Source organism: Tupaia chinensis, unplaced genomic scaffold (assembly GCF_000334495.1).
Source record: "Tupaia chinensis unplaced genomic scaffold, TupChi_1.0 Scaffold000360_1, whole genome shotgun sequence".
Taxonomy (NCBI): domain Eukaryota; kingdom Metazoa; phylum Chordata; class Mammalia; order Scandentia; family Tupaiidae; genus Tupaia; species Tupaia belangeri.
Window position 1 is genome coordinate 1,095,740 of NW_006159856.1, and position 8,910 is coordinate 1,104,649.

The following is an 8,910-nucleotide window of genomic DNA, read 5'->3' on the forward strand; positions in this document are numbered from 1 at the left end:
TTGGGGGTGCTTTCTCCCTCTTTAACTTTCTGGCAAGCACACATGCTCTCTGGCAATTAAAGAAATAAAAGAGGAAACCTCAAATTCTTTTTAAATATTAAAATTGTTTTAGAATAACCAGCTGTTCTTCCTTTTTTGCATCTTATTTTTCCCTTCTCAGAATGTCTTTTATCAAAGGACTCTGTATGCGTGTATACATATGCATATACATTTGTGTGTGCGTGTGTGTGTTTTGTGTTTTAGAGAGCGCATGCAGTTGCCAGAGAAAGAATTAGAAGAGGAGAGAGGGAAAAAGCACTTTGTAATGAGGTGTGGGCATGCCACAATACCTTCTGCTCCTTTCCTCCATCCTGTCAAGATTTTGTGCCCAGCATGTTTTTCACATTTGAATTGTCGTTAGCCTTGTGGGATCTGGTTCCCTTACTACTAGGCTGTGGGGCCAACCCAGGGTACATATATTAAATTCCCTTAATCTTTGCATGTCAGGAAATTTATTTCAGCTCACATCTGAATGATAATTTTAGTTGGGCATGAAGTTCATGGTGGGCAGTTTATTTTTTTTTCTTTAATGCTTTGTAGATTCTATTGAGATGATACAAAGGTCTGTAGTTATTGTTTCTGTCCTCTTGCTGAAGTTCCACAGTTAACTTATTCTTTATAGGTATTTAGATTTCATGATTTTCTTTTTATCCTTCATATTCTGTAGGTTCATTAAGATGTGTTTACATATTGATTTGTTTTTATTTATCTTACTCAGAATCCAGGGGGCTCTTTTACTCTGAATACCCAGTTTTCCTCCATCTCTGGAAAAGCCTTCATCCCTTTGAAAACTGCCTTTCTCCAGCCTCTCTAGTCTCTGTTCCTAGAGCTCCATTAGAATGTAATCTCCAAGGGGCCAGCAGCTGGCACAGTGGTTAAGGTGCTAGAATCCCACATGGCTTATCCAATGGCTTGAAACTTATGCCAGGTGTATGTATGTGCATGCCCAAAATTTTGAGAAGAGAATGGAGAAGAAAGGGTTGCCATGTGGTCATGCTCTTGCGGGGTGATTTCTTGCTTTCTGTCTCCCTGTCTCCTTCTGTCTCTCTAGTAAGTGTACTTACCCTATAGCAAAAATCTCTCTCAGAAAAAAAAAGTAATCTCCTCGAAGGTAGTTTTTCTTTTTAATTCATGGTAGAGAGCACATATATACATACAAAGGACAGAGAAAAAGAGAGAGAGATGTATTTTTTGAGGGTTTGAGCATGCTGCATTTCCCTTCCTCTGGCCTGTTCAGATCTTGGGCATCATGTGTGCACTAGTGCATCCCAGGTTTACTGGGCTGGGGATCTGAACTGGGATTGGCTATGTGACTTCAACACTGCAGTCCAGTATGTTATGAATTGTATCACTAGGCTAGGTCTAGGAGACTTTTTGGGGTTGTGGTAACATATATGACACTAAATCTACCTTTTAAACCATTTTTTTAGTGTACAGTTCAGTGGCATTAAGCACATTCACATTTTTATGCATCCATCACCACCATCTATCCACAGAACTTTCTCATTTTCCAAACTGAAACTGTCCCCATTAAACAATTCCTCATTCCTTCTCCCGTAGTCCTTGGTAAATCATCTGTTGGGTTGTTGGAAAAGTCATAACATATTTTTCTATGCAAAAATGCATCATGACTTCTCTATTGACCCAATATTTTTGTCTACAAATTTTACTTAATCTAGAGAGCTCTTTTAAGTGGAAATGTATAGTATTTGCCCTTTTATGGCTGACTTCTTTTATTTAGTGCAATATTCTCAAGGTTTATCCATGTTAAAGCAAGTGTCAGAATTTCCTTCCTTTTTCTTTTTTTAAAACATTTTTGTTATAGACTGTGTGCGCACTTGCCAGAGACAGAGACAGACAGAGAGAGAGAAGGTGAGAAATCATCTCCCGGGGGGATAACCATGCCATGGTCCCTTCTCTCCATTCTCCTCTAGGGATTTTGGGATGCATGCATGCTCACACATATGCTGGATATGTTTTTCAAGGTTCTAGGTCCAGAACTTGAATCACATAGTCGGCTATGTGGGATCTAGCTGCCTTAGCTTCTGTACCATGTGCTGGCCCTCCTTTCTTTTTTATTTTATTTTATTTTATTTTATTTTATTTTATTTTATTTTTTTGAGAGGTTTTTGCTACAGGGCACGTGCGCTCGCCAGACAGACAGAGAGAGACATAGAGACAGAAAGCGAGAAATCACCCCCCAGGGGGGATGGTCACGCCGCAATCCCTTCTCCTCCATTCTCCTCTCGGGATCTTGGGCACGCACGCACATGCGCCCGGCGTGAGTTTTAAGCCACCGGGTCCAGGACGCGAACTGCGGTTGACTATGTGGGAGTCCAGCGACATAGCCATTATGCTAACTGCTGGTTCCCTCCTTTCTTTTTATTTTCTTTTTGCTTTTATTTATTTTATTTTTTTATTTTTATTTTTTTGCAATAGGCGTGTGTGCTTGCCAGGGTGGGGGGAGTGAGTAATCACCTCCCCTCTGTGAGAGATGGTCACGCTGCAATCCTCTTTCCTCATTCTCTTCTTGGGATTTTGGGCACTTAAGCACATGGTGTGATTTACAAGCCACTGAATCTGGGACTTGAACTGTGGTTGACCATATGAGAGTCCAGTGCCTTAACCACTATGGCACTTGCTTGTGTACCTCCCCCCCCACCCCAAGAAATCTATTAATAGGTGGATCTCCTGAGTATTCTGGGTCGTTGAAGCTCCCCATGAACAGTTTCCTGATTGCCATTGCAGGGCCCTACCAGCCTCCTTGTTTTAGACTTGTTTTGACATAAATTTCTTGACTCAGGATTTGGGACATCACAGTCTCTAAGCTAGAGGTTTGGAGCTCAGATTTCTCAAGGGTAATTCTGTCTCCCTAGTGGCCTCTGGAACGTGTTTGGAGGGGCTCAGGTGATAATGACACTGTGATAGCACCTCCTCATCTGGTGATTTTCCATCTGAAAGTAACTTCTTTTTTTAAAAGAATTATTTATTTAAAATTTAAAAAGATATTTATTTTACATTCATTTGCTGAACATCATCACAATATACAATATGCAGTTTCCCATCCAGAATACACTGTATAGTGGCTTAGTCATACATGTTATTATCACAATTTTTCATTTCTTGTTTCATATGTATATCCCCCCCCCCGCCCCTGCGCCTCATTTCTCACCCTCCTCCCACTCTATCTCTGGTCTCTGCAGTTGCTTTCCATTCCTTTTTTTTTTCTCCCACATTTTAACGGTTAACAAAATATCAAAATATCTTAATTGATCTAACTACTTTCAATAGCAAGTTCAGCTAATATATAAATATCTGTGAACGAATGTTTGACTTTAGGCATGAAACTGGGTAGAATGAATACACTATAAAACAGCACCTAGCTGAGGCTATATAACTTATTGTGGTCATCAAATAGGTATTTTTTCATATGTTTTTTTAATTTCAAGAAAGGCAGTTTTATCTTTAATAAATCAAAATAAAAAAATGTTAAGAGAACTTTGCTTAAGACTTAAAGCCAGGAAGCAGGTTAGGATTCTGTTCAAGTAGTAATTATCTGGACCTGTCTACAATTCAAGAGAAGACAAAAATCCTTACCTCTGGACTACAAAGCATAGAAAAAGATCAATACTGTTTTAGTCAAAAGCCATAAAATTCTATTCATCAGCTCAGTCTCATGTACTTAATCTAACTTCTGTTGTGTTCCAAGCTTTCTGTTTGAATTCTAGAAGATAATATTCAACTCTGGACTTGTCCCTACCATTAAGCTGGCCCTTTTCTTAGACATTCTTTACCTGTTATTTCTGTGTGTCTGGCTTTAGTTTTCCTGATATAACACTCCCTTCAGAACTTGGAGAGCTGGTCTGGTGTTGGTAAATTCATTCAGGTTTTGTTTATCTGAGAATATTCTTGTCTTCTCTTCCCATATGAAGGATAATCTTGCTGCATAGAGTATTCTTGGTTGAAATTGTTTTTCACTCAACACTTTGAATGTATTTTCCCATTCTTTCCTTGTTTGCATTGCTTCCGATGAGAGGTCTGCTGTTAGATGGGATATCCTTTGTAGGTGACTTGTTTCTCTCACTAGTCTGAATGCCTTGTCTTTGTGGTTTTGGTCAATGTGGCTATAATGTGTCTTGGAGAAGATTTGGGGTTGATTCTATTTGGGGTCCTATGTATTTCTGGGGTCTGGATCTTTGAACGCTTCTCTAGGTTTGAAAAGTTTTCTTCCAGAATTTCATGGAATAGATTATCAATGCCCTTATTAGTAACCTTTTGGGATACCAATTATCTGGATGTTTGGATGGTTCATGATATCTAGTATTTCTCGTATATTATTCTAATTTTTTGGACTATTTTATCAGTCTTTGTGGTGAATTTTTCTAGGCCAGCGATTCTGTTTTCTGCATCTGCGATTCTATCTTCTGTATGATCTAATCTGCTTTTAATACTTTCAAGGGAGGTTTTGATTACCTGTATTACAGCCTTCTAATTTTGTTATTATTTTAAAATTTGCTATGGGGCATGTCTGCTCACCAGAGAGAGAGAGAGAGAGAGAGAGAGAGAGAGAGAAAGAGAGAGAGAGAAATAGGTTGAAAAAGAAAGCTGCCAGATCTGGGACTCGAACTGCAGTTGGCCATATAAGAGTCCAGGACTTTAACCACCACAACACCTGCTGGCCCTTACCTTCTCTTCTTTAATGTTTGGAAGTTCCTTATGAGTTCAGTTCTCTGTCTCCACGATATAGACTGAGGACAAGAGGTGGAGTCACTTGCCCACAGTCTTGCAGCCCAAGATTCCAGCCCAGGCAGTGGCTTCTGCAATCTGTTCCTAACCACTGCAGCTGGTTTCTCTGTATTGCTGACCTGCTGCAGGCTCTGTGCAGGGAGCTTCATCAGGCCTAGGCTTCTGCTTTATATTCCAACTTCCAAGGCCAGCTTTTAAATCCTGGGGTCCCGCATAAGCACCCTGTTTCTTATAAGACTCAGAATGCTGTTTCTTCATTTCTAGACCTGAAGAATTTGAGTTAGGCAAAGTAGCTCACTTTTCCCTTTAAAGCAATATTTTAGCCTCATCACCAGAAATTTTCTGTATTCTGTTAACATGGTGGTGACAACATAAATAGAGTTCCTGATGTCGAATCATACTTACATTGCTGGATAAACAAACCCTCTTTTGTGATGGTATCTTATTCTTTTAAAAAAAGATTTATCAATTTTATTTATTATTATTGTTTTTAAATTTTTTTTGAGAGGTTTTCACTATAGGGCGCGTGCGCTCGCCAGACAGACATAGAGAGACATAGAGACAGAAAGCGAGAAATCACCCCCCAGGGGGGATGGTCACGCCACAATCCTTTCTCCTCCATTTTCCTCTCGGGATCTTGGGCACGCACGCACATGTGCCCGGCGTGAGTTCTAAGCCACCGGGGCGCGAGCCACGGACAACTACGTGGGAGTCCAGCAACATAGCCATTACGTTAACTGCTGGTTCCCTGTTTTTTTAAAAATTTGACCAGAGAGAAAGTGAGAAAGTAAGCCACCAGGTCCAGGACTTGAACTGTAGTTGGCCATGTGGACGTTCAGTGTCTTAACAACCATGCCTCCTGCTATTCCTGTCTTATTCTTTTAACACTGAAATGCTAAGTTTGATTTACATCGGTTTTTTTCTTTTTCCTTTTTTTTTTTAGAATTAAAATTTTATTTTATTGTCATTAATTAATTAATTAATTAAACACTGAAATGCTAGGTTTTATTTACTTCAGTTTTGCATTTTAGGATTTAAAAAAATTATTTAATTTGATTCATTGTCATTATTTTATTGATTGATTGACTGATTGATTGGAGTTGACCAGAGAGAGACGGGGGAGGGGGGTGAGAAAGTAAGGTCCGTTACTCAAACCATGGTCAGCCATGTAGGAATCCAGCCACCTTAACCACCATGCCACTTGCCGGCCCCAGGATTTTTTTTTTAAAGAGAGATTTTTGCCATAGGGTGCATAGGCTCACCAGAGAGATAGAGAAACAGAAAGCAAGAAATCAACCCCCAAGAGAGATGGCCATGCTGCAATCCCTTCTACGTTCTCCTCTCGTGATTTAAGCCACCATGTCTGGGACTTGGATTGAAGTCAACTACGTGGGAGTCCAGTACCATAACCATTAGGACATCTGCTGATTTCTTTTGTATCATTGTACTTGGCTGATCTTCATCTTTTTGTGTTTTGTTCATTTACTCTTCACTACAGACCTGTGGGAGGCAGTACCTGGAGGCAGACTGTTTGCATTTGGTCCCCTGCTTTCAAGTCATGTGATGCCATATTCTATACCTGATGTGTGAATAGTTGTGCTTGCCTCATAGTGTTGGGGTGTGGAGGTAGGCAGTCTTACTAGGTAACTTTTATTTCTCACTCCTGAGAGCCCCACAAGGTCTGGCTACCACCACTGCTTATTTCCTCACCTAGTTTGTAGGTCTAGAGACTTTACAATAAAATAGGAGCCTCACAGAGGAAGCACGTAGTAAATTTGTAGTTGTTATTGTCTGTAGTTCTTTGTCTTCCATATAAAAAAAGACTGTGCTGTGGCAGAGGCAGTAGGCAACACTGTGTGATACTGGAGCCACAGAAGAGACCCAGTCTGAATTCTGGGTCGACCTGAACATGCCAGGGTTCCCTCCCCTCTCCTTTACTCTCTCCCTCTTCCTCCTTTCCTGTCTCTCAGGAAATAAATGATAAATGTAAAAAACAAAAGACTTGAAGCAAAGTAACAAAATGCTAAAAACCATCTTTCAGTGTAGTGGGTACATTAGTTTATTATTGTTCTATATGCTGTTCTTCATTTAATAGCTTACTGCCTGAGGTGGCCCTATATTACGGTGGTTAAGTGCTATGCATAGGGAGCGTCGTAGCTGACTATAGTTGGAATCCCAGCCCTGGCTGCTTGAAAAACATACTGGGCACGTGTGTATGTGTGCCCCACATCCATCCTCATGGGATGGAGAAAAAAGATAGTAGCATGATCATGCCCTGTTGGGTAGGGGTACCTTCTCTCTCTTTCAGTCTCTTTCTGGCAAGTTCATGTACCATTTGGAAGTAAGAAGGAAAGAAAGAACCTACACTTCTCTGATTTCTCTAATGTAACAATGATTGTTCCTTCAAGGTATAGTCAAATTAGCTAGTCAAGTTCTCTGGACATGATACTTTTTTTTGCTCTTCTTTAGTTACTAGCATGTTCTTTTTCTTGGATTACTTTTGGTTGCATTTTGTATTTTTCTGGAAATACTAGGCAATTGGAAGGTTTTCTAATTTATTGGTATGACTGGTAAAAATGAAAACTTTAAGGAAGAAAAGATAAGTGGTCAATGACTAGCAGTACTATCCTGGGTGAAGCAAAGGCAGATCCTCTCTGAGAGGTATGCCTTTAAGCATTCCTACAGGTAAAATCCTAGGGAGATGACAGCCCATAGTTAGGTTTAGAGGAAAAAAAGTGACAATACGCAAAACAAGCACCATGAATCAGAAAAACAACCTATCCTCCCCTTCTCCCCAAAACTCAACAAACAGTAGAAACAGATGTACAAAAACTAGACATTGGGCCAACTAGTGGCATGGCGGATGAAATGGCTTGATTCCACATGTGCAGTTTGAGTCCCAGACTTGGAGGCTTGAAAAACATTCCAGGTGTATGTGTGGGTGTGTGCCCAAAGTCTTGAGAGGAGGGAGAAATGGAGGAGAAGGGACTGCAACATAACCATACTCCATAGGAGATGCTTTCTCACTTTCTCACTCTGTCTTTCTCTGGCAAGAGCATGTACCTTCTGGCAAATTACAAAACAAAACAAAAACCCAGATTGCTTTATTTATTTATTATTATTTTAATTTGCTATAGGGCATGTGCACTCAACAGAGAGAGACTGAAAGACTGCCATTGGAGGAGGACCGCATTGCAATCCCATTTCCATGCTCCTGTTAGGATTTTGGGCATGCACTCACATGTACTCAGTGCATTTTTCAATCTGTTGGGTCCAGGGACTTGAATTGTGCAGTTGGCTGTGTGGGATCTAGCTGCCTTAACTACCCACCTGGCTGGTCCCATATATTTAAAATATATATGTTTAATATGTTCAAGGATTTAAGAGAAATTTAAAAATATCAATAGGAGCAAGCAACCTTTTTTTTTTTTAGAATTATTTTTATTTAACTATTTATTTTAAACAATCTTTTTATAAGAATAATTTTTGTTTATTTATTATTATTTTATTTGCTATAGGGCATGTATCCTAACCAGAGAGACAGAGAGAAAAAGTGAGAAAGTAAGCTACCAGTTCTGGGACTAGAACTGCAATCAGCCATGTGAGTGTCCAATGCCCAAACCACCCCATCACCGGCTGGCCCCAAGAACAAGCAATCTTTTTTTTTTTTTTTTTTGGAGAGATTTTCACTGTAGGGCGCGTGTGCTCGCCAGACAGACAGAGAGAGACATAGAGACAGAAAGCGAGAAATCACCCCCCAGGGGGGATGGTCACGCCGCAATCCCTTCTCCTCCATTCTCCTCTCGGGATCTTGGGCACGCACGCACACGCGCCCGGCGTGAGTTTTAAGCCACCGGGTCCGGGACGCGAACCGCGGTCGACTACGTGGGAGTCCAGCGACATAGCCATTACGCTAACTGCTGGTTCCCAAGAACAAGCAATCTTGAAAAGTGTGGTTATGATTAACATAGACATTGGTTTGGAGTTAAATCCTGGCCCCATGATTTCCTAGAGATAGAACCATGAAGTAGATTCTAAGACAAACCAGAAATCTGAATTTTTTTTTTTTTTTTAATTTTTTTTTATGGAGAGGTTTTCGCTGTAGGGCGCGGGCTCTCGCCCGTC

At 40.4% G+C, this 8,910-nt stretch overlaps 1 protein-coding gene across 6 annotated transcripts in view; it reads left to right on the forward strand.

Moving 5' to 3' along the window:
* NSD2 (nuclear receptor binding SET domain protein 2) overlaps positions 1-8,910 on the forward strand; it is a 150,871-nt gene that overhangs the window by 33,929 nt on the left and 108,032 nt on the right. Inside the window, exon 4 of one of the 6 annotated variants that reach the window (XM_014589500.2) lies at positions 6,284-6,411. The exons of the other annotated variants lie outside the window; for them this stretch is intronic. The gene's annotated coding sequence lies outside the window, so the exon portion shown is untranslated. The remainder of the gene's footprint in view (positions 1-6,283; positions 6,412-8,910) is intronic. 6 annotated transcript variants of the gene reach the window in all.